At 43.1% G+C, this 27,201-nt stretch overlaps 1 protein-coding gene across 2 annotated transcripts in view; it reads right to left on the reverse strand.

The window, feature by feature from the left end:
- Positions 1-27,201, reverse strand: part of LOC139760720 (glycolipid transfer protein) — a 189,487-nt gene that overhangs the window by 115,085 nt on the left and 47,201 nt on the right. For both annotated transcript variants that reach the window (XR_011715395.1, XR_011715393.1), the window contains exon 6: positions 26,204-26,300. The gene's annotated coding sequence lies outside the window, so the exon portion shown is untranslated. The remainder of the gene's footprint in view (positions 1-26,203; positions 26,301-27,201) is intronic.

Genomic DNA, 27,201 nt, shown 5'->3' on the forward strand with positions numbered 1-27,201 from the left:
AGGGTGAAGGCATGTACAGAGCATCAGATTGGGGAAGAGCAGTGTGGTTTCAGAAGTGGTAGAGGATGTGTGGATCAGGTGTTTGCTTTGAAGAATGTATGTGAGAAATACTTAGAAAAGCAAATGGATTTGTATGTAGCATTTATGGATCTGGAGAAGGCATATGATAGAGTTGATAGAGATGCTCTGTGGAAGGTATTAAGAATATATGGTGTGGGAGGAAAGTTGTTAGAAGCAGTGAAAAGTTTTTATCGAGGATGTAAGGCATGTGTACGTGTAGGAAGAGAGGAAAGTGATTGGTTCTCAGTGAATGTAGGTTTGCGGCAGGGGTGTGTGATGTCTCCATGGTTGTTTAATTTGTTTATGGACGGGGTTGTTAGGGAGGTAAATGCAAGAGTTTTGGAAAGAGGGGCAAGTATGAAGTCTGTTGGGGATGAGAGAGCTTGGGAAGTGAGTCAGTTGTTGTTCGCTGATGATACAGCGCTGGTGGCGGATTCATGTGAGAAACTGCAGAAGCTGGTGACTGAGTTTGGTAAAGTGTGTGGAAGAAGAAAGTTAAGAGTAAATGTGAATAAGAGCAAGGTTATTAGGTACAGTAGGGTTGAGGGTCAAGTCAATTGGGAGGTGAGTTTGAATGGAGAAAAACTGGAGGAAGTGAAGTATTTTAGATATCTGGGAGTGGATCTGGCAGCGGATGGAACCATGGAAGCGGAAGTGGATCATAGGGTGGGGGAGGGGGCGAAAATTCTGGGGGCCTTGAAGAATGTGTGGAAGTCGAGAACATTATCTCGGAAAGCAAAAATGGGTATGTTTGAAGGAATAGTGGTTCCAACAATGTTGTATGGTTGTGAGGCGTGGGCTATGGATAGAGTTGTGCGCAGGAGGATGGATGTGCTGGAAATGAGATGTTTGAGGACAATGTGTGGTGTGAGGTGGTTTGATCGAGTGAGTAACGTAAGGGTAAGAGAGATGTGTGGAAATAAAAAGAGCGTGGTTGAGAGAGCAGAAGAGGGTGTTTTGAAGTGGTTTGGGCACATGGAGAGAATGAGTGAGGAAAGATTACCAAGAGGATATATGTGTCGGAGGTGGAGGGAACGAGGAGAAGAGGGAGACCAAATTGGAGGTGGAAAGATGGAGTGAAAAAGATTTTGTGTGATCGGGGCCTGAACATGCAGGAGGGTGAAAGGAGGGCAAGGAATAGAGTGAATTGGAGCGATGTGGTATACCGGGGTTGACGTGCTGTCAGTGGATTGAATCAAGGCATGTGAAGCGTCTGGGGTAAACCATGGAAAGCTGTGTAGGTATGTATATTTGCGTGTGTGGACGTATGTATATACATGTGTATGGGGGGGGGGGTTGGGCCATTTCTTTCGTCTGTTTCCTTGCGCTACCTCGCAGGCGCGGGAGACGGCGACAAAGTACAATAAAAAAAATAATAACATTTATTTCAATCTTTGATCTTCCTTCACTTATGTATCAGGGTATTTGTTCTTTCATATATTCGGGTATTTGTTCATTCGTGTATAACGATATTTGTTCTTTCATGTACCAGAACATTTCATTTCCTTCAACACTTAGCAAAATCTCTTCTTTCACACACGGGAATATTCATTCCTTCTTTCACGTAACACATCATTCCTTCATTCACGTCCCTGGTCATACAGAAATAACACACACGAGCTACAGACGTACTGTTATCACCACCATGACCTTATCTGTGTTATCACTACCATGACCTTATCTGTGTTATCACCACCATGACCTTATCTGTGTTATCACCACCATGACCTTATCTGTGTTATCACCACCATGACCTTATCTGTGTTATCAACACCATGACCTGATCTGTGTTATCAACACCATGACCTTATCTGTGTTATCACCACCATGACCTTATCTGTGTTATCACCACCATGACCTTATCTGTGTTATCACCACCATGACCTTATCTGTGTTATCATCACCATGACCTTATCTGTGTTATCACCACCATGACCTTATCTGTGTTATCACCACCATGACCTTATCTGTGTTATCAACACCATGACCTTATCTGTGTTATCAACACCATGACCTTATCTGTGTTATCACCACCATGACCTTATCTGTGTTATCACCACCATGACCTTATCTGTGTTATCACCACCATGACCTTATCTGTGTTATCATCACCATGACCTTATCTGTGTTATCATCACCATGACCTTATCTGTGTTATCACCACCATGACCTTATCTGTGTTATCACCACCATGACCTTATCTGTGTTATCACCACCATGACCTTATCTGTGTTATCACCACCATGACCTTATCTGTGTTATCATCACCATGACCTTATCTGTGTTATCACCACCATGACCTTATCTGTGTTATCATCACCATGACCTTATCTGTGTTATCACCACCATGACCTTATCTGTGTTATCACCACCATGACCTTATCTGTGTTATCACCACCATGACCTTATCTGTGTTATCATCACCATGACCTTATCTGTGTTATCACCACCATGACCTTATCTGTGTTATCACCACCATGACCTTATCTGTGTTATCACCACCATGACCTTATCTGTGTTATCATCACCATGACCTTATCTGTGTTATCACCACCATGACCTTATCTGTGTTATCACCACCATGACCTTATCTGTGTTATCACCACCATGACCTTATCTGTGTTATCATCACCATGACCTTATCTGTGTTATCACCACCATGACCTTATCTGTGTTATCACCACCATGACCTTATCTGTGTTATCACCACCATGACCTTATCTGTGTTATCATCACCATGACCTTATCTGTGTTATCACCACCATGACCTTATCTGTGTTATCACCACCATGACCTTATCTGTGTTATCACCACCATGACCTTATCTGTGTTATCATCACCATGACCTTATCTGTGTTATCACCACCATGACCTTATCTGTGTTATCACCACCATGACCTTATCTGTGTTATCACCACCATGACCTTATCTGTGTTATCATCACCATGACCTTATCTGTGTTATCACCACCATGACCTTATCTGTGTTATCACCACCATGACCTTATCTGTGTTATCACCACCATGACCTTATCTGTGTTATCATCACCATGACCTTATCTGTGTTATCACCACAGGGGGGTCTGGTCGCTTCGATACCCCCTGCCAACCCCCCCCCGGGGGCCTGTGAGGGAGGGGGGAGGGGGGAGGGGGGGAGGAGTGTGGCGGCGCCCCTCCCCCCCCCCCCCCCAGCCCCTCACCTACATACACACATGCATATACATAAACGGCCCATACACCCATATATATACACACACACACACATATATTTTTTTCAACGTAGACATACATAGACATATACATATATATATACACATGGACATATTCATACTTACTGCCTTCATCCATTCTAGTCGCCACCCCGCATGTGTATATATACATAAACGCCCATACACGCATATATACACACACATATACATTTCAACGTATACATACACAGACACACACACACACACACACACACACACACATATATATATATATATATATATATATATATATATATATATATATATATATATATATATATATTCATACTTGCTGCCTTCATCCATTTCCGTCGCCACCGCGCCACACATGCAATAGCATTCCCTCCCCCCAGAGATGTAGCGCTACCATATATACATTCTTTTCTTTCCTTTTTATCATAACATAGCACAGGTGTATACAGATGAAATGTATATATATAAATCAAAATACAAATATCATTCCTGGGTTATAAAACCACAAGCAGTATCATCCTACTAACTACCCAACCAGCTGGTTAGTAACTTAACGATGACGCCCTTAAAGACCCTGGCAGTTATTAAGCCAATAACCCCCCATACAAACCCCCCCAAACAACCCATATATAAAGGGGGCAACCTGAACGACCCCCCCAGAACAACACCCCCAGAGAAAATCATCCACTGAACAGCGTCCAGTTCAATGACCCCCCCAGATACCCCATAAGAAAATTTGGTTATCTATCAAATATAATTAATGAGACGAAAGACAAAAAAACACCTTCCCATATATTCCCCAATCATCACTAAGACAAAAAAAAAAAAAGAAAATAATATAATATTTTTTCCTTTAACATTACGAATAAATCGAGGGGGAAATATATATATATATATATATATATATATATATATATATATATATATATATATATATATATATATATATATATATATATATGGAAGTAAGGGGAGTGGGGGAGGAATGGGATGTATTTAGGGAATCAGTGATGGATTGCGCAAAAGATGCTTGTGGCATGAGAAGAGTGGGAGGTGGGCTGTTTAGAAAGGGTAGTGAGTGGTGGGATGAAGAAGTAAGAGTATTAGTGAAAGAGAAGAGAGAGGCATTTGGACGATTTTTGCAGGGAAAAAATGCAATTGAGTGGGAGAAGTATAAAAAAAAAGAGACAGGAGGTCAAGAGAAAGGTGCAAGAGGTGAAAAAAAGGGCAAATGAGAGTTGGGGTGAGAGACTATCAGTAAATTTTAGGGAGAATAAAAAGATGTTCTGGAAGGAGGTAAATAGGGTGCGTAAGACAAGGGAGCAAATGGGAACTTCAGTGAAGGGCGTAAATGGGGAGGTGATAACAAGTAGTGGTGATGTGAGAAGGAGATGGAATGAGTATTTTGAAGGTTTGTTGAATGTGTCTGATGACAGAGTGGCAGATATAGGGTGTTTTGGTCGAGGTGGTGTGCAAAGTGAGAGGGTTAGGGAAAATGATTTGGTAAACAGAGAAGAGGTAGTAAAAGCTTTGCGGAAGATGAAAGCCGGAAAGGCAGCAGGTTTGGATGGTATTGCAGTGGAATTTATTAAAAAAGGGGGTGACTGTATTGTTGACTGGTTGGTAAGGTTATTTAATGTATGTATGACTCATGGTGAGGTGCCTGAGGATTGGCGGAATGCGTGCATAGTGCCATTGTACAAAGGCAAAGGGGATAAGAGTGAGTGCTCAAATTACAGAGGTATAAGTTTGTTGAGTATTCCTGGTAAATTATATGGGAGGGTATTGATTGAGAGGGTGAAGGCATGTACAGAGCATCAGATTGGGGAAGAGCAGTGCGGTTTCAGAAGTGGTAGAGGATGTGTGGATCAGGTGTTTGCTTTGAAGAATGTATGTGAGAAATACTTAGAAAAGCAAATGGATTTGTATGTAGCATTTATGGATCTGGAGAAGGCATATGATAGAGTTGATAGAGATGCTCTGTGGAAGGTATTAAGAATATATGGTGTGGGAGGCAAGTTGTTAGAAGCAGTGAAAAGTTTTTATCGAGGATGTAAGGCATGTGTACGTGTAGGAAGAGAGGAAAGTGATTGGTTCTCAGTGAATGTAGGTTTGCGGCAGGGGTGTGTGATGTCGCCATGGTTGTTTAATTTGTTTATGGATGGGGTTGTTAGGGAGGTAAATGCAAGAGTCCTGGAAAGAGGGGCAAGTATGAAGTCTGTTGGGGATGAGAGAGCCTGGGAAGTGAGTCAGTTGTTGTTCGCTGATGATACAGCGCTGGTGGCTGATTCATGTGAGAAACTGCAGAAGCTGGTGACTGAGTTTGGTAAAGTGTGTGGAAGAAGAAAGTTAAGAGTAAATGTGAATAAGAGCAAGGTTATTAGGTACAGTAGGGGTGAGGGTCAAGTTAATTGGGAGGTGAGTTTGAATGGAGAAAAACTGGAGGAAGTGAAGTGTTTTAGATATCTGGGAGTGGATCTGTCAGCGGATGGAACCATGGAAGCGGAAGTGGATCATAGGGTGGGGGAGGGGGCGAAAATTTTGGGAGCCTTGAAAAATGTTTGGAAGTCGAGAACATTATCTCGGAAAGCAAAAATGGGTATGTTTGAGGGAATAGTGGTTCCAACAATGTTGTATGGTTGCGAGGCGTGGGCTATGGATAGAGATGTGCGCAGGAGGATGGATGTGCTGGAAATGAGATGTTTGAGGAAAATGTGTGGTGTGAGGTGGTTTGATCGAGTAAGTAACGTAAGGGTAAGAGAAATGTGTGGAAATAAAAAGAGCGTGGTTGAGAGAGCAGAAGAGGGTGTTTTGAAATGGTTTGGGCACATGGAGAGAATGAGTGAGGAAAGATTGACCAAGAGGATATATGTGTCGGAGGTGGAGGGAACGAGGAGAAGAGGGAGACCAAATTGGAGGTGGAAAGATGGAGTGAAAAAGATTTTGTGTGATCGGGGCCTGAACATGCAGGAGGGTGAAAGGAGGGCAAGGAATAGAGTGAATTGGAGCGATGTGGTATACAGGGGTTGACGTGCTGTCAGTGGATTGAATCAAGGCATGTGAAGCGTCTGGGGTAAACCATGGAAAGCTGTGTAGGTATGTATATTTGCGTGTGTGGACGTGTGTATGTACATGTGTATGGGGGGGGGGGGGGGTTGGGCCATTTCTTTCGTCTGTTTCCTTGCGCTACCTCGCAAACGCGGGAGACAGCGACAAAGTATAAAAAAAAAAAAAAATATATATATATATATATATATATATATTCCCTCCCCAACCAGCCACCAGACTGGGGAGGGAAGGAGGGAAAGGGAGGGAAGGAGGGAAAGGGAGGGAGGGAAAGGGAGGGAAAGGGAGGGAGGGGAGGATTCATGAGAGAGAGAGAGAGAGAGAGAGAGAGAGAGAGAGAGAGAGAGAGAGAGAGAGAGAGAGAGAGAGAGAGAGAGAGAGAGAGAGAGAGAGAGAGAGAGGCAGGCAGGGAGGGAGGCTGGGAGATCTTTGCTTGTATCGGCAGCGGTGGGAAGCCGCAGGTGACCCGTGAGAGACGCATCAGCCGCCACGACTAAAATCCAAAAGCTTTAGAAAATAATTTTGGAGAAACGCGAGACGAGGGAAGGCGGACATGTTGTGAATTGTGCGCCCGCCAACACACCCCCACACCCGCCCGCCCGCCCGCGCATGCGCCGGGATGAGGCGCCCCCCAAATTCTCAAACCCTTCTAAAAGACTTTAAAAATCTTTTTCATCTTTGGTGAGAAGGAGGAGGGGATGTGTATATATATATATATTGATATGTATGACGTTATCAGTTGTTCATCTACGGCTTGTCAGGACGTGGGAGATACAAAATAGTCGTGTGTTATGTGTCTTATTTACATACCCGATGTGTGGTGGTCAGTGGCGGAGGGATCGTGTGTTGTCTGGTGCGTTATTGGAACGTAATTGATGGACGGTAGTGATCTTTAGCCTTGTTATTCTGCCGTTACACGTTCACTATCTTGGTATTCTGCCGTCACATGTCCCTATCTTGTTATTCTGCCGTTACACGTTCCCTATCTTGTTATTCTGCCGTTACACGTTCCCTATCTTGTTATTCTGCCGCCACATGTCCCTATCTTGTTATTCTGCCGTTACATGTCACTATCTTGTTATTCTGCCGTTACACGTTCACTATCTTGTTATTCTGCCGTTATGTCACTATCTTGTTATTCTGCCGTCACATGTCCATATCTTGTTATTCTGCCGTTACACGTTCACTATCTTGTTATTCTGCCGTTACACGTTCACTATCTTGTTATTCTGCCGTTACACGTTCACTATCTTGTTATTCTGCCGTTACACGTTCACTATCTTGTTATTCTGCCGCCACATGTCACTATCTTGTTATTCTGCCGTTACACGTTCACTATCCTGGTAGTCCTGTCACCATCCCATTGTTATTCTCTTGTCACACGTCACCATCCTGGTGTTATTTGGCGTCACATGTTATCATCCTGTTGTTACTAGCCGTCACACGTCACACGTCCCGTCACCATCCTGTCGCTCTTCCCCCGTGGAAGCTAACTACACCCTTAGGTCAGTCACATAATATTTCTCAGTAAATGTCTCCACCACTTAAAATCAAACAGTACAGACGTCTCCAGCACTTATAATTAGGCAATAATGATGTCTCCAACACTTATAATCAAATAATAAAGGTCTCCAACACTTATCATCAAACAATAAGGTCTCTAACACTTATAATCAAATAATAAAAGTCTCCAACACTTATAATCAAATAATAAAGGTCTCCAACACTTATCATCAAACAATAAGGTCTCTAACACTTATAATCAAATAATAAAAGTCTCCAACACTTATAATCAAATAATAAAAGTCACCAACACTTGTAAGCAAACAATAAAGGTCTCCAACACTTATAATCAAATAATAAAAGTCTCCAACACTTATAATCAAACAATAAAGGTTTCTAACACTTATAATCAAACAATAAAAGTCACCAACACTTATAATCAAATAATGTCTCCAACATTTATAATCAAATAATAAGTCTCCAACACTTATAATCAAATAATAAAAGTCTCCAACACTTATAATCAAATAATAAAAGTCTCCAACACTTATAATCAAACAATAAAGGTTTCTAACACTTATAATCAAACAATAAAAGTCACTAACACTTATAATCAAATAATGTCTCCAACATTTATAATCAAATAATAAGTCTCCAACACTTATAATCAAATAATAAAAGTCTCCAACACTTATAATCAAATAATAAAAGTCTCCAACACTTATAATCAAACAGTGAAGGTCTCCGTCACTTACAACCAAACATTTGACATCAGCGCTGTGGACCAGCTGCTCGATGTGATGTGAGGGAATCTCTCTCTCTCTCTCTCTCTCTCTCTCTCTCTCTCTCTCTCTCTCTCTCTCTCTCTCTGACACACACACACACATTATAGTATTTACCAAACGAAAATACACATACCAGTGGTACTGAATGTCCCAAACATAGCCATCTACATATATATATATATATATATATATATATATATATATATATATATATATATATATATATAGTTGTGCCGTTGGGATCATATCATCATCAAAGGACGAAAAGGAGTATAATCACATAAAGGAACTTCTCACTTCAAATGAGTCCATAATTTCCCTGCTACTGGATGTAACGCAGCCTCGGAGCTGTACGAGACCCATAAAAAGAAATTAGGGTGTCCAGGGGCGATAAATCAATGATATAATCAATACCATAAAAAAAAGAGGATACTGGTTGTCTATAGACACGCCCAGGACATGGCAAGACTCACGATGACTAACCCCCAATACACAGTGACAAGACTCACGATGACTATCCCCCAATACACAGTGGCAAGACTCACGATGACTAACCCCCAATACACAGTGACAAGACTCACGATGACTAACCCCCAATACACAGTGACAAGACTCACGATGACTAACCCCCAATACACAGTGGCAAGACTCACGATGACTATCCCCCAATACACAGTGGCAAGACTCATGATGACTAACCCCCAATACACAGTGGCAAGACTCACGATGACTATCCCCCAATACACAGTGGCAAGACTCATGATGACTAACCCCCAATACACAGTGACAAGACTCACGATGACTAACCCCCAATACACAGTGGCAAGACTCATGATGACTAACCCCCAATACACAGTGGCAAGACTCACGATGACTAACCCCCAATACACAGTGGCAAGACTCACGATGACTAACCCCCCAATACACTGTGGCAAGACTCACGATGACTAACCCCCAATACACAGTGGCAAGACTCACGATGACTAACCCCCAATACACAGTGGCAAGACTCACGATGACTATCCCCCAATACACAGTGGCAAGACTCACGATGACTATCCCCCAATACACAGTGGCAAGACTCACGATGACTAACCCCCAATACACAGTGGCAAGACTCACGATGACTAACCCCCTACACACAGTGGCAAGACTCACGATGACTAACCCCCAATACACAGTGACAAGACTCACGATGACTAACCCCCAATACACAGTGGCAAGACTCACGATGACTATCCCCCAATACACAGTGGCAAGACTCACGATGACTAACCCCCAATACACAGTGGCAAGACTCACGATGACTAACCCCCAATACACAGTGGCAAGACTCACGATGACTATCCCCCAATACACAGTGGCAAGACTCACGATGACTATCCCCCAATACACAGTGGCAAGACTCACTATGACTATCCCCCAATACACAGTGGCAAGACTCACGATGACTAACCCCCAATACACAGTGACAAGACTCACGATGACTAACCCCTAATACACAGTGGCAAGACTCACGATGACTAACCCCCAATACACAGTTGCCAATCCATGCTCGGGTGGTATGTTCTCAGAAAAAAATGTTATTTGTAGTGGGGGCAATATGGGAGTTATGTTGTGCTGGCAATATGGGAGTTATGAAGGGGAAACTCAGCATGGGTTAGTTATTACACCACTGAACAATGTTGTTCCGCCATTCTCTAACAGCGTTGTGGGGAGTGTCTACTGAAAGCATCTCCAAAACCCAAAGGTAAGTGGCCAGGTGACCAGCGTCTGGAATTCGATCGAGTCCTTAGTGTTTATATGATGTGATATCTGACCCTCCGAAGGGGACACAACAACAACAACAACAACAACAATGATAATAATAATAATAATAATAATAATAATAATAATAATAATAATAATAATAATGAAAATAATAATAATAATAATAATAATAATAATAATAATAATAATAATAATAATAATAATAATGATAATAATAATGTTGGGGATGAGAGAGCTTGGGAAGTGAGTCAGTTGTTGTTCGCTGATGATACAGCGCTGGTGGCTGATTCATGTGAGAAACTGCAGAAGCTGGTGACTGAGTTTGGTAAAGTGTGTGGAAGAAGAAAGTTAAGAGTAAATGTGAATAAGAGCAAGGTTATTAGGTACAGTAGGGTTGAGGGTCAAGTCAATTGGGAGGTGAGTTTGAATGGAGAAAAACTGGAGGAAGTGAAGTGTTTTAGATATCTGGGAGTGGATCTGTCAGCGGATGGAACCATGGAAGCGGAAGTGGATCATAGGGTGGGGGAGGGGGCGAAAATTTTGGGAGCCTTGAAAAATGTGTGGAAGTCGAGAACATTATCTCGGAAAGCAAAAATGGGTATGTTTGAAGGAATAGTGGTTCCAACAATGTTGTATGGTTGCGAGGCGTGGACTATGGATAGAGTTGTGCGCAGGAGGATGGATGTGCTGGAAATGAGATGTTTGAGGACAATGTGTGGTGTGAGGTGGTTTGATCGAGTAAGTAACGTAAGGGTAAGAGAGATGTGTGGAAATAAAAAGAGCGTGGTTGAGAGAGCAGAAGAGGGTGTTTTGAAATGGTTTGGGCACATGGAGAGAATGAGTGAGGAAAGATTGACCAAGAGGATATATGTGTCGGAGGTGGAGGGAACGAGGAGAAGAGGGAGACCAAATTGGAGGTGGAAAGATGGAGTGAAAAGGATTTTGTGTGATCGGGGCCTGAACATGCAGGAGGGTGAAAGGAGGGCAAGGAATAGAGTGAATTGGAGCGATGTGGTATACAGGGGTTGACGTGCTGTCAGTGGATTGAATCAAGGCATGTGAAGCGTCCGGGGTAAACCATGGAAAGCTGTGTAGGTATGTATATTTGCGTGTGTGGACGTGTGTATGTACATGTGTATGGGGGGGGGTTGGGCCATTTCTTTCGTCTGTTTCCTTGCGCTACCTCGCAAACGCGGGAGACAGCGACAAAGTATAAAAAAAAAAAAAAAAATAATGATAATAATAATAATAATAATAATAATAATAATAATAATAAGGGAAAGGGAGCTGTGGTTTCGGTGCATTATTACATAACAGCTAGAGACTGAGTGTGAACGAATGGGGCCTTTGGTGTCTTTTCCTAGCGCTACCTCGCGCACATGCGGGGGGGGGGGGGGATGTCATTTCATGTGTGGCGAGGTAGGGACGAGAATGAATAAGGGCAGATAGTATGAATTATGTACATGTGTATATATGTATATGTCTGTGTGTATATATATGTATACTTTGAGATGTATAGGTATGTATATGTGCGTGTGTGGACGTGTATGTATATACATGTGTATGGGGGTGGGTTGGGCCATTTCTTTCGTCTGTTTCCTTGCGCTACCTCGCTAACGCGGGAGACAGCGACAAAGCAAAATATGATAAAAATAAATATAATTATCATTATTATTATAATTCATATATTCACAAGGCATTTGAAGTGTCATGGAAAATGGCAGTGGAAGAAACAGGGAGTGGGGGATATCATAGTGAATAGAGTACAGGTAGTGGGGAAAATAACGCGAAGGTAACACAGGTACTGGGGAAAAGGGGGCTGAAGAAAGACAACCCAGGTAGTGGGGGTAGAACACACAGCTAGGTAACACGGGTAGTGGGGAGAACATTCAAGGGCAACACAGGTAGTGGGAAAGCACACAGAGTAATTAAACGAATGACAAATATAACACAGGTAATAGGGTGGCGCATGGTAACGAGTAACAGGTAATGGGGAAACATAAACGAGGCGATGTATTTCCACAGGGAATAAAGAGCTCCCCACAGGTAGTAGGACAACACAGGAAGTGGGGTAAACCACAATAACAGACCGATGTTAAACACAGGTAGTGGTATACGAAAATAAAAAAGGGGGTGAATATGGGAGTGTCACAGGTAATGGGGTAGAACAGGGATATGAAACATTACAGGTAGTGGGGTGGGTGGGGGTGCGAACACAGGTAGTGGGGTGAGGTGAAGAACACAGGTAGTGGGGTTGAGAGGCGAAGAGACTCGGGTGTTGTTTGGCGCTGGTAGTGTCTATCGGGGGGTGAGAGAGAGAGAGAGAGAGAGAGAGAGAGAGAGAGAGAGAGAGAGAGGGGAGGGGAGGGGAGGGGAGTGTGTGTGTGGGGGAGAGGGGAGAGTGTGGGAAGACACAGGTGGTGAGCGAGGGAGAGCGGCAACACCAGGGGCGCCACCCCCTCTCCCCCTCTCCCCACTCTCACCCTGGCGGCGATACGACGCTCCTCCGTCCGTACTCACGTGTGTACGTATCCACGTACGTACACACGTCCATCCGTACCCACGTACGTACACACGTACGTACACATGTCCATCTGTACCCACGTACGTACACATGTCTATCCGTATCCACGTACGTACACATGTCCATCTGTACCCACGTACGTACACATGTCTATCCGTATCCACGTACGTATACACGTCCATACGTACCCACGTACGTACACACGTCCATACGTACCCACGTACGTACACACGTCCATCTGTACCCACGTACGTACACACGTCCATCCGTACCCACGTACGTACACACGTCCATCTGTACCCACGTACGTACACACGTCCATCCGTACCCACGTACGTACACACGTCCATCTGTACCCACGTACGTACACACGTCCATCCGTACCCAAGTACGTACACATGTCTATCCGTATCCACGTACGTATACACGTCCATTCGTACCCATGTACGTAACTACTACCTTACGTACGTATGTCGGCACTTATGAACGTCCGTCTGTACGTACCGACGGCCGTCCATACGCAAGTCTGTCCGTTGTGGTGTTCGTCCTTACTTAGGTCCGTGATTACCCACGTCCTTTCACATGTACGTTCAGACATATCAATGTCCGTCCTTACGTTCATACATATCCATGTCCGTATCTACGTACCCAGCTGTCCGTACTTACATACCCAGCTGTCCGTACCTACGTACTCAGCTGTCTGTATCTACGTACCCAGCTGTCCGTACCTATATACCCAGCTGTCCATACGTGCGTACCCAGCTGTCCTTACGTGCATACCCAGCTGTCCGTACCTACATACCCAGCTGTCCGTACGTGCGTACCCAGCTGTCCTTACCTACGTACCCAGCTGTCCGTATCTACATACCCACCTGTCCTTACCTACGTACCCAGCTGTCCGTATCTACGTACCCACCTGTCCTTACCTACATACCCAGCTGTCCGTTCGTGCGTACCCAGCTGTCCTTACCTACGTAGCCAGCTGTCCGTATCTACGTACCCAGCTGTCCTTACCTACGTACCCAGCTGTCCGTATCTACGTACCCACCTGTCCTTACCTACATACCCAGCTGTCCGTACGTGCGTACCCAGCTGTCCTTACCTACGTACCCAGCTCTCCGTATCTACGTACCCACCTGTCCTTACCTACATACCCAGCTGTCCGTACGTGCGTACCCAGCTGTCCTTACCTACGTACCCAGCTGTCCGTATCTACGTACCCACCTGTCCTTACCTACATACCCAGCTGTCCGTACGTGCGTACCCAGCTGTCCTTACCTACGTACCCAGCTGTCCGTATCTACGTACCCAGCTGTCCGTACCTACATACCCAGCTGTCCGTACGTGCGTATGACCATAAGTACGCACACCCGTGTCCTCTTCGTCCGCCCGGACCCAGATCCGTCCGTACGCATCTCCATCAACAGTACGCATGTCCGTACGCAAGCCATGACCGTAAATACGCCCGTGCGTCACTAGACATCGCGTCCTTACCTATACCCACCCATGTCCTTAGCCACGTCCGTGTCCGGTTGCCTACCCATCTCCACACGTACGCCCGTACATACCCCCCCCCCATCACCACCACATACTCCAGCCGACGTCCGTACCCACGCCCGAGCCTGTAGACCTCACCACGTACAGTACGTGAGGATGGTCTCTCCTCGTGTACGTGCTTAGCCACGTGTCCGACCACTTGAGAGATTAGCATGTGATTATTTCGCCGATGTGATCGACTAAGACAAGAGCGCGGAGAAGTGTTACAATGTTGCGGAGAAGCGTTACAATACTGCCGTGAAGTGTTACAATGTTGCGGAGAAGCGTTACGATGCTGCGGTGAAGTGTTATAATGTAGCGGTGGCGTTACAATGTTGCGGTAAAGTGTTACAATGCTTCGGTGAAGTGTTACAATGCTGCAGTGAAGTGTTACAATGCTGCGGTGAAGTGTTACAAGGTTGCGGTGAAGTGTTACAATGCTGCGGTGAAGTGTTCTGTAATAGCGAAGCATTTTATGATATATTCTACCCTGGTAGAATTCTAAAGTGTTGTTAAGTACCACTTCAGTGTTGCTATGGGGTAGTAAAGTGTTTGTGTTGCCTCCGGTAAAGTAATGCATAAGTGGAGAGAAAGTTTTGAGTACAGTGGTAAAGTCTTCTTAAGGAGCGTCGATGTATGTGGAAATCGGCACAGTTATGTAATGACGGACGAACATGCTAAGATATTGGTTATAGATCCTTCCGTGTAGCACCACCTGGTTATAGATCCTTCAGTGTTGCACCATCTGGTTATAGATCCTTCAGTGTAGCACCACCTGGTTATAGATCCTTCAGTGTAGCACCACCTGGTTATAGATCCTTCAGTGTAGCACCACCTGGTTATAGATCCTTCAGTGTAGCACCACCTGGTTATAGATCCTTCCGTGTAGCACCACCTGGTTATAGATCCTTCAGTGTTGCACCACCTGGTTATAGATCCTTCAGTGTTGCACCACCTGGTTATAGATCCTTCAGTGTAGCACCACCTGGTTATAGATCCTTCAGTGTAGCACCACCTGGTTATAGATCCTTCAGTGTAGCACCACCTGGTTATAGATCCTTCAGTGTAGCACCACCTGATTATAGATCCTTCAGTGTAGAACCAACTGGTTATAGATCCTTCAGTGACGGCTACAGGAGGGTCCCCTTCGTGTATCTACAGGAGGGTCCCCTTCGTGTATCTACAGGAGGGTCCCCTTCGTGTATCTACAGGAGGGTCCCCTGCGTGTATCTACAGGAGGGTCCCCTTCGTGTATCTACAGGAGGGTTCCCTTCGTGTATCTACAGGAGGGTTCCCTTCGTGTATCTACAGGAGGGTCCCCTGCGTGTATCTACAGGAGGGTCCCCTTCGTGTATCTACAGGAGGGTCCCCTGCGTGTATCTACAGGAGGGTCCCCTGCGTGTATCTACAGGAGGGTCCCCTGCGTGTATCTACAGGAGGGTCCCCTTCGTGTATCTACAGGAGGGTTCCCTTCGTGTATCTACAGGAGGGTTCCCTTCGTGTATCTACAGGAGGGTCCCCTGCGTGTATCTACAGGAGGGTCCCCTTCGTGTATCTACAGGAGGGTTCCCTTCGTGTATCTACAGGAGGGTCCCCTGCGTGTATCTACAGGAGGGTCCCCTTCGTGTATCTACAGGAGGGTCCCCTGCGTGTATCTACAGGAGGGTCCCCTTCGTGTATCTGCAGGAGGGTCCCCTTCGTGTATCTACAGGAGGGTCCCCCTGCGTGTATCTACAGGAGGGTCCCCTTCGTGTATCTACAGGAGGGTCCCCTTCGTGTATCTACAGGAGGGTCCCCTTCGTGTATCTACAGGAGGGTTCCCTTCGTGTATCTACAGGAGGGTCCCCTTCGTGTATCTACAGGAGGGTCCCCTTCGTGTATCTAAAGGAGGGTCCCCTTCGTGTATCTACAGGAGGGTCCCCTGCGTGTATCTACAGGAGGGTCCCCTGCGTGCGTGTGTGTGTGTGTCTGTGTCTCTCTGTATCAAATATTCATCAGCGCCATTTTGGCGCGACTTGCACACAGATCTGCGTCATAATCACGAGGGAAGATTTACGTTCTAATTGCAATCGATTGTGTGATTCCCGCCGTGTTTGGATGGACTCTCTCAGGTCGCACGGGGTCGGGTAATGGGTCTGGATGGATTTTCGCTCTTTTTAAAAACACGTCGAAGTTACTTGACATTTTGAAATATCTATCTATCTATCTATCTATCTAGCTATCTATCTGTCTATCTATCTATCTATCTATCTATCTATCTATCTATCTATCTATATATATATATATATATATATATATATATATATATATATATATATATATATATATTCATGTTCGCCATTTCCTGCGTCAGCAAGGTAGCGCCAAGAACTGTCAGAGAAATAGTCCTCCCTCGCTCACATGTATGGACACCAGAGTTCCTAATCGATAACCAGGCCCCCACAGACCCTTCCGTGGTGTCTCCCGGCCACTTCATATACCGTGATTCAGCCTATTGAAAGAACGTCGTCCCCTGTATATGACATAGCTCCAATTCATTCTATCCCTGGCACGCCTCACACCCTCCTGCACGTTCAGGCCCTAAGCCTTCAAGGCATACCTTCACTCCACCTATCCACACCCTCCTTGGGTTTCCCCTTTTCTCTGCTTCTTCCATTTCCGATACGTGTACCTTGTTAGTCATTTCCTTAAATGCCACAAGGAAATAATACTTAAGTTTACCTAAGTATTTCTCACACACACACACACACACACACACACACACACACACACACACACACACACACACACACACACACACATATTCTTCAAAGCAAACACCTGAAACCACAGTGTTCCTCGTCAGTCTGATGCTCTGTACATGCCTTCATCCTCTCAGTCACCACCCTCTCATACAACTTACCAGGTACACTCAACAACCTTATACCTTTCTAATTTGAATACACCATCGTGCACTATGCTCTTATGCAATTGCACTATAAATGCATTCCACCCATCCCCAGGCATGATCCACACACACTTTGAAAAGTCTAACCTAACCAGTTAGCAACCCAATCATCTACCTTCTTCAGAAAGTCAACTGCAATACCATCCACTCTAGCCGCCTTGCCACATATCGTCTTACGCAGGGCTTTCACCACACCACTTTTCATGTCTCTCTTACTTCGCGTATTTCCCTGACCGAAAAACACGTACATCTGCCACGCTATCACCAAACACATTTATCAGTCCTACTCATTTTATCACAGCTTGTTACCGCTTCCCAATCTGCCCTCTTCACCGATGCCTCCCATTTCTTCTCCTTTTTTTTTTTTTTTTTCTCACACTCTTAACCTCCATCCAAAATATCTTTTGATCCTCCCTAAAGTTTGGTGATACTCGCTCACTACAACTCCTCACTTGCTCCTGCACCTTCCTTTTTTGACCTCCTGCAGCATAATCTTGTCCATCTCCTCCCGTTCGCTCACGATATTTCTCCAAAAGTAACGTTTCTTTTCTCCCTGACTCACAATTTCAATGTGTCATTCCACCATCCACTACCCTTCTCTCGTCTAGCCACCTCCTACCTTACGCAGAACACACGTCTCTCGCCCGTACCAACTCTGCTTCCATAAGCATCCTCTCATTCTCCACCCACTCCCTTCGTTTCGCTTACTCTCACATTTTGCCATTCTAAAATCAGTCTCACTAAACATCTTGTCACTCAAGCCTGTTTCCCAAGCTTACTTACTTTCACCACAGTTCTCTGGTTTTCTTACCCTACATCATTTCCTCTTTTCCAAAAGCTTCCACAAATCTTCCTCCTCTCCTTCACTAGATAATGATTAGACATCCCACCAGCTGCCCCTGTCAGCACATTCACATCCAAGAATCTCTCTTTGGAACGTCAATTAATGAGAAGGTAATACACTAAAGCTCGCTTGACACTTTCCGAACTCCACACACGTACGTCCTTCTTTTTCACACCAGGTATTTCCCATCACAAGTCCTTTTTCAGCACATAACTCCACCAGCTGTTCACCCTTTCCATTCACTTCACTGACTACCCCATGCCCTCCAGTCATACCCTCAGCTGCCACAGTGTCCACTTTCGCATTCAATTCACATGTCACTCATACCATTCTCTTGATGACACACTCACTCACCTCCTCCCAAAACACTCGCCTCTCTTCGTCCTCCTCCGCGTGGCCTGTCGTAAAAAAAAAAAAAAAGCACCAATGATAATCCCCCACCGCTCGTAACAAATTCCAATTCTACTTACATCTATCTGGAGCTCACTTCCTCATACCCTAACACACATTCCCAGAACTTCCTCAAGTTATTCTTCCCCCTTACCCTTGAGCTTTGCCTCACTCAGAGCCAGAACATGTAGGTAGGTTCCATTCCCACCTCTTCGTCTCATCTTTGGTTACATCCACACATACAATTCAGGCACCCCAGCCTAAGCCTTCGAGGAGGATGAACACTCCTCCTCGCCTAGCTCCTCCCTCGGTAATACACTATGTGTCACAGGGCTTCCACCTGTGTGTGGTGACACCACGAGTAAAAATTCACCTTCGTCAAGGCTACATCACTGGGAGAACAGTCTCGTCCATGATTTCATTCTAAAGGAATCCATCATTTCCATGCTATTGGACGTAGCGCAGCCACGGAGCTGCAGGAACTCCACGAAGGAGGAGGTCCTTGGTGATTCCAGGATTCTCTCACAAATAAGGGTCCTGGGGAATCTATAAATGAATTATCATAAACAACACGTGAAGTGATAAGTAACGAATTATTGGAAATGAAAATATGATTACTACAAACTTTAACAGTAAATCCTCATACTCCCAAAGTAACTTTTTGATCCCCAATAACTTATTCAGCCTGAAAACTATGGCGTAATCTGAGATTTGGGAAGAAGTCCAATTTTTGAGGGAAAAATAGCCAAGAAAACGACTATAAGGTAGTTCACGGCATTTTTCAAGTCCAAAAACTATCTATATCAAAGATGGATTAAAGCATGATGAAAATTCTCTTTTTAACGACAAATTCAGCCTGAAATAATACAGGCCGCGACAGCCCTCCGTCCACAGTCAACCCAGCTGTTCATCCTCCTCTAGGGGCTGGTTGATCAAATGAGTCCCTGACTTATGTATGGATCATGATGAGGCGCCTGGGGACTGGCGGAATCCATGTATAGTGTCACTGTACAAAGGCAATAGGGAAAAAGGTGAGTATTCCAACTACAGAGGCATAAGTATGTTAAGTATACCTGCTAAGTTGTATGGGAGGGTGAAGGCATGTACAGAACATCAGCTTGGGGCGGAACGATTTATTTTCGTAGGTGGTTCGCTTTAAAGGATGGGTGGGAGAAATATTAATAGAAACAAAAGTATTTGTGTATGGTTTTATGGATCTGGGGCTGTATGCAGAAAACTTCTTAGATTTCTGCTTATCTTTATGCTTAGCTGAGCAAGTGACTTAAGTGCCACACAGAAAAGGACTAAGGACGATGCTTAGCAAAACTTAAGCATAAGATTTAAGAAGTATGAAATGCAGTTTGAGTCAAAATATTTGTCGCCTTCTAAGCAAATACTTAAGCGTAGGGCAGCTTACAGAAACATGCTTAGCAAAATACTTAAAGTAAAATTCTTTGGGGTTAAGCATACTTAAGCATTTTAAGAAGTTTTCTGCATACGGCCTCCGGGAGAAGTCATATGATAAGGTTGATGGAGACGCCTTGTGGATAGTCCTAGAAATATCATGGTACGGGAGGAAAGCTGCTAGAAGCAGAGAGAAGTTTTCATCATGGGTGTAAGGCGTGTGTACGAGTAAGAAGAAAGGAGATCGAGTGGTTTGAATTGAAGATTAGTCCTCCGCAGGGGTGATGTAATGTCACCATGGCTGTTTGATTTGCTTGTAGACGGGTTGGTGAGGGAGGAAAATGCTAGAGTTTTAGGGAGTAGAAGTGAGTAAATTATTGTTTGCTGTTGACACAGTACTGGTGGCAGATTCAAGTGAAAAACTGCAGAAGTTAGTGAATGAGTTTGGAAGAGTGTGTGTGAAAGGAGGAAGTTGAGAGTAAGCGTGAAGAAAACATAAATCATTAGCTTCAGCAGAAGAGAGGGACAAAGTAGTTAGGGTGTGTTTGAATGGAGAAAATTTGGAGGAAGTGAAGTGTTTTGGATGCTTAGGAATGGATATGGAAGCAAAGGGAACCATGGAAGCGGAATTGAATCAGAGGGTGAGTGAGGGGGCGAAGGTTCTGGGAGCGCTAAAGAATGTGTGGAAAGAAAGAACGTTACCTGGGAGGGCAAAAATATGTATGTTTGAAGGAATAGTGGTTCCAACAATGTTATATGGTTGCGAGGCGTGGGCTATGGATAGAGTTGTGCGCAGGAGGATGGATGTGCTGGAAATGAGATGTTTGAGGACAATGTGTGGTGTGAGGTGGTTTGATCGAGTAATGATAGAGTAAAAGATGTCGACCAAACAACCATCAGGTATTGACAGCCATGATCTCCAGCCTATACATTATAATATATATTTAATGAAACTTCAAAAAATCCTGCTTAATTACCACTTGAAAGCCGATAGCCATTAGTGTCAACAACATGAATAACGAAAATTATATATGATTCTTTAAGGCTATGGAAGCGTTGTTGATTATTTGGTAATCATCTGAACAGGTAGTTAAGGTACTGTAATGAGGGAGGGGGTTGGGTTGGGTTGTGTGAACCCTCATTAGGAGAGTAAGTGCTGAGTCATCCTCACACCTGTGTCAGGGATGTGTCGCACACCGGGGTGTGGAGGTGTCGCTTCTGACGCCCTAACCACACACACACACACACACACACACACACGTATATTTATATATATATATATATATATATATATATATATATATATATATATATATATATATATATATATATATCCCTGGGGTTAGGGGAGAAAGAATACTTCCCACGTATTCCCTGCGTGTCGTAGAAGGCGACTAAAAGGGGAGGGAGCGGGGGCTGGAAATCCTCCCCTCTCTTTTTTTTTTTTTCCAAAAGAAGGAACAGAGAAGGGGGCCAGGTTAGGATGTTCCCTCAAAGGCCCAGTCCTCTGTTCTTAACGCTACCTCGCTAACGCGGGAAATGGCGAATAGTTTGAAAAAAAAAAAAAATATTCCTATGAATCCAGGGGGAAAATGAAACACGATAAGTTCCCAAGTGCACTTTCGTGTAATAATCACATCATCAGGGGAGACACAAGAGAGAAATATAAGTCAGTTGATATACATCGAAGAGACGAAGCTAGGACGCCATTTGGTAAACATTACGCATATATATATATATATAAGAGAGAGAGAGAGAGAGAGAGAGAGAGAGAGAGAGAGAGAGAGAGAGAGAGAGAGAGAGAGAGAGATTATGACGATAGAAATCACTTCCGTCACCCACCCACTCCGGCCGGCTCTTTTATCAACAGGTCAGCAGTACAATGTGACCACTGTCGTCTAAAGATGAAAACTATAAGACTTTATCACCCACTTAAACTCTCCTAACGATCATATGACCTTTGACAACTGGTTCTCCTCACCTAACGACCAAACGACACATCTACAACACTTAAAAAATATTACCGAAAGCGAAACCCTAAACTTAATCGAATCATTTCCTTCTTTTTAAACTAATTTCACATTTTTCATTTTGCAGTTTCAGGCACAAGACGATGATATTCAGGACTTTAACAGCGTCCATCACTTTTAAGTCCACTTCAGCCACGGTTTTAAGCCCAGGGTGCCCCGTGCATATTTCAAAGGCCTGTATGATTCTTGCATGTCACAAAGCCGCCACCACACTGTGCCATGACTCCGCCATGGAGGAGGAGGCGGGGAAATAATGGCTGGCAGAATATAGAATGATGCAGGTGTGACATTCCCGCTGACTGGAGGGGAGGGTGGAGAGGGGCGGCGGCCTCAGAGAGAGAGAGAGAGAGAGAGAGAGAGAGAGAGAGAGAGAGAGAGAGAGAGAGAGAGAGAGAGAGAGAGAGAGAGAGAATGCCAGTATATTTCGTCCGTTTTCTATTTTCATGGCGTTAAGGGATAACCAATGTTAATCTATATTGCTCTATTATTACACCCTCCCACTATCTCATTAAGTTACATTGACTTGTGGTTTCCTCCGATATTCATAAAAGACTTATTGTACTTGATGAATAACAACTTTGATTGTACATTACAATCCCCCAATGTCTTTTGTGACGATACCTTAAAAAGACAACCAAAACTACGATAAAATCCCTCATTGTCGAATCTCTTTTAACTTTTAACGAATGACGTCAGATATCCTATTCATTTGCTGTATCAGCTTAAAGTCACACTTGACTTAAGATGATCAAAATTCACACTGGAAAATTCTCAAAAAGTTTTACGAAATCACACATCATTGTTGTACTGTTTTTAGAATAGGGAAATATACTACGAAGGTAACATCATACACACACACACACACACACACACATATATATATATATATATATATATATATATATATATATATATATATATATATATATATATATATATACATAAGGTTACAGAATACGATGGTTACAGAACACAATTCGCCTCCTAGCCTCGACTTTCTGACTGTTCTACTCTTAAGGCTATGGCTGGAGATAATTCATATTCTTCTTCATACATATCTCCAATTCTAATCTGGCTACCTTTAAAATTCCTTGTAAATATCAATACAATAACAATAAAATTAGTCCCATGTTCATTGTCTAAAATCCCCCACCCCCCCTCGCCCGTCATGTTTTTCTCGTCTCTTTTGCATTATTGATGCGGAATCAGATTACTGCTTTTACTGTTGAGTGCCATTCTGGTTTATTACTATTATCATTATTTTTTTGTTTTCCTACGCGTTCGCTGCTTTCCGCGCCCCGCGGGTGAGAAGCGGAGGTATGAACAAACAAAGATCGGTTTCATTTGCTCACATCCACTCTCCAGCTGTCGCGTATAAAGTACCGTGACAAAGAGACCCATACCCACAGATCATGCAACAAACACCATTGCGCAGTTTCCCCTGAACGTTCCATACGCATTGCTATACCACAATGAGGAACCATGTCGCTCCAGTTCGCTTTATCCCATGCACGCTTCACACCCTCTTGCACATTTTTATTGGATCTTTTCCAACCTACCTTCATGTCCTTTCCACCTCCAACGCGTGTAACCTCTCAGTCAGCCTCTCCTCGCTCATTCTCTCCATGTCCAAAACATTCCAGGAAGATCTCTTGAATATCTCTCACATACTCCTCTTATTACCACACTTCTATCTTAACCTGCCATTTTCCCCTTGATTGACCTTCCTTGTACCACATATTGTCCTACAGCATGTAATTTCCTACACATCTCGTCTCCTTACACTTTTTCATTTTAGTGCCCACGCCTTGCATCCATGCAGCACCTTCGTAACTACCTGAAGATCAAACAACCTCTTTTCTCGCACTACTCAGTTGTACCAAGGACTTCGCCCTTACCCGCCCAGTGGTTCACTTCAGCTCCATTGTTTCATCTGCTGTCATATCCACTTCCAGGAATTTAAAACACTTTACTTCCTCCAAGTTCACTCAACTGTTTCAAACTTAAACTCAAACCGACCTGTCTTCACAGTGACTCTTAACTTCCTCCTCTCATACAATCTCGCAAATTCAAACACTGGCTTCTGCAGTTTCTCACTCAAGTTTATCACCAGGGTGGTGTCAAATGCACAGAACTGACCCATCTCCCAGGTAACATCACCCCAAAAACACTGCAAATCCACCTTACATTTATCTCCCTTACCATTTGAGCCAAAATATTTACACAATCTTCCTTCACCGGGAACCACTCAAGCCCTTTTTTGCTTCCTAGTTGCACACACACACACACACACACACACACACCTTACTCACTTGAATCGAACTTCTCATTGCTTCTAATAACTTTCTCCCTACACCATAATACATTCGTTGCATCATGCACAAAGCATCTCAAGCACATTTTTTTTTTTTTCAAAGCAAACACCTGGTCCACTCATCCTTTACCAGTGCTGAGGACACGTTGTCCCTTCCTCATTCTGAGGTTCTGGACATGCCACGTTCCACACGCTATCCTGTACCAAGTATATTACTAGATCAATTGATTTTCTCCTCTACGACCGTCACTTTGGAACACCAAATCATCAGATAATTCCTCTTGGGTTTGTTTGTCTACAACTGACTTCATCATGGTTGAATAAGCATGACTCTATTTTCATACTTGAATTGCTTGATTTATTTTCCTGTCAGTCCATGTTATTTTGGGTTGTTATGGCTTAGTTTTTCTAAATTTACTGGTACCCAATTGTGTTATCTCAAGAATATTTTGTATCTAATAGAAAAATTTTACTTTATCATCATCAATCACAGAAGACTGACATCTTTATTTTTCAGATGTTGACAGTGAGTGTCATTGATTAATTTTGTGTAATTCATAAAACTAGAACTTGATATCAATATTGTTCAGGACTTTCTAGCTTGAAAAAGATGTTTAGAAACTTAAAACTATTCATAAAAGCTATTCATAAAGAACTTATGTACTTTGATTTCCTTTAAAACATCAAATTACTTAAAACTGTTTCTATAGGAATATATATTATGGGCTTAAGATAATCACTTGTACATAAACATTATTGCCCAAAAGTTTTCCAAAACTTTTGCTTCTTGAGTTATTATTGAATTATTCTTAATTTGACTCTGACTCATATATTTTTGGTATGCCATTAGCATGTATTCCACAGTAATATTGCAACTGTGGGTGTCACATACTGGGACAGGTTTCCTCTCCATTAAGTGACCAAATCAGCAATTTCTGTTGAAGGAGAAATGTCATGCTTCAACATCGTTCATCATCATCTGTATTTTGTTATTCTGGACTTTCAAATTCCATCCAACTTGCCATTTACATTTAAGATAATTATCTCTTCTGACGCGTATGTATATACATATGTATGTGGGTGGGTTGGGCCATTCTTTTGTCTGTTTCCTTGCGCTACCTCGCTAACGCGGGAGACAGCGACAAAGTAAAATAAATAAAAAATCTCTTCTGACCATAAAATCACTGTGAGGTATAACTTTTGAAGACAGATTGCTTGATAAAGCTACTTAAGCATCAGCATCAGTCATTTCATTACCAGTGATATCAACATGTTCAGGATATTAATATCAGCAGAATTCTACGCTCTTATGATTTGACTGGATTCTTACAACCCATTCTTAGACTTTTTGAATTAATGGAACTATGTAATTTAGGCTAGAGTCCAAACTGGGAATCGAATCACTGCAATAGTGTCTTGCTATCAATTTGTTAACTATACCTTCATGAAAGGCCTCTTTGTTTCCTGCATGGAACTCCTCTCTATTGCACACATTCCTTCAAGTTAATCTCTAGAACCGTTATTGACGAGTTGATATTTCCACTGACAAAAATACTGTCTCCCTGTCTTTTATTTCGTCAAAGCATGACCCCACAAAATATTTTCAAAGAAGTGTCGTCATGATAGGATGCTTTGGTACCGAGTCTTAAAAATGAAAAACCAAAATCAACTAACCAAATAAAAAGGCAAAAGCTTGACACATGACTAACTAAGGTGTTGTGGGTCATAAGTAGGCAGACCCACAGACGGACATGGATGAAGCTATATGACTTAACTGTTCTTATCAAAAGGCTTGACAGGGTCTTCTTACCTCTCATCTCTAAATGATGAATATGGAAGGTCCTAGATTTACTGGAAGCTTTATGATAATCTTCAACAGATGTGGCTCTAGTCTTCAACCACTTCATCTGAAATCAAAGAAAAAAAGTATGACAGGTGGCATTTTTCACATTACGCTTTAGACTAATATTCTTTTGTCACTTGCTTTGATTAGTATTCTCTGAAAAATGTTTTAATTTTCTAAATACTCTTGCTGAAAAAAGAAGAAATCTTTATTTGAGGTGCACTGAAGCAACAAGCAAATAAACAAACTAATTGCTGGCAAAGAAAAAACTGAATGCAACAAGGAATAATTGATGATTACTGTAAATTTTGAAATGAAAGTAAAACATGAAAAAAGACCAAACTCAAAACTCTGAGAGTTTAGAGATTCAAAAGTGGAAGTACTAGAGATGAATGTTAATGTTGGTGCTGTTTTTGTTTGTATTCAGGTTAGCACACATGTCTTTGGCACACAATATCAGGAGCAATTAAGGTGCTTCTACAGCTGTAGGAAATATTGCCATTATTGAAAAAATAAATAAAAGCAATGAATAAATTCGATATAATTCCAGATTTTGGGGCAATGAGTATAGCATATCTGTAAACAGTATATGAGGAGAGACTTAACTAAGGGTACTTTGACTTTTGGAGTACTGAAGGTCTCTACATACCTTGGGAACATCAGAGAAAGGATGAAACAAATATTTTATTGTATTGCTGTGTGGAGTATGCAGTATTTCTAGCTGCCAGCTCCCAGTAATGCTAGAGATCTAATTATCAACTTTGGATGTAGGATTATGAAACCAAATTCCTACATGGTCATGATGAAACCATGTTCTCAAGGCCTACCAGACACCTGGCCCACCTTTGTCCGATATTAACCTAAAGTGACCCAAGTAACTTCACAGGCCAAGGTAGCATGCAAGTAGACAACAAAAAATCATCCCTACAGGAGGTTCATTCACATTTAACTTTTGCTAGGAATTC

This window comes from Panulirus ornatus, chromosome 3 (genome assembly GCF_036320965.1).
Source record: "Panulirus ornatus isolate Po-2019 chromosome 3, ASM3632096v1, whole genome shotgun sequence".
Lineage (NCBI taxonomy): Eukaryota > Metazoa > Arthropoda > Malacostraca > Decapoda > Palinuridae > Panulirus > Panulirus ornatus.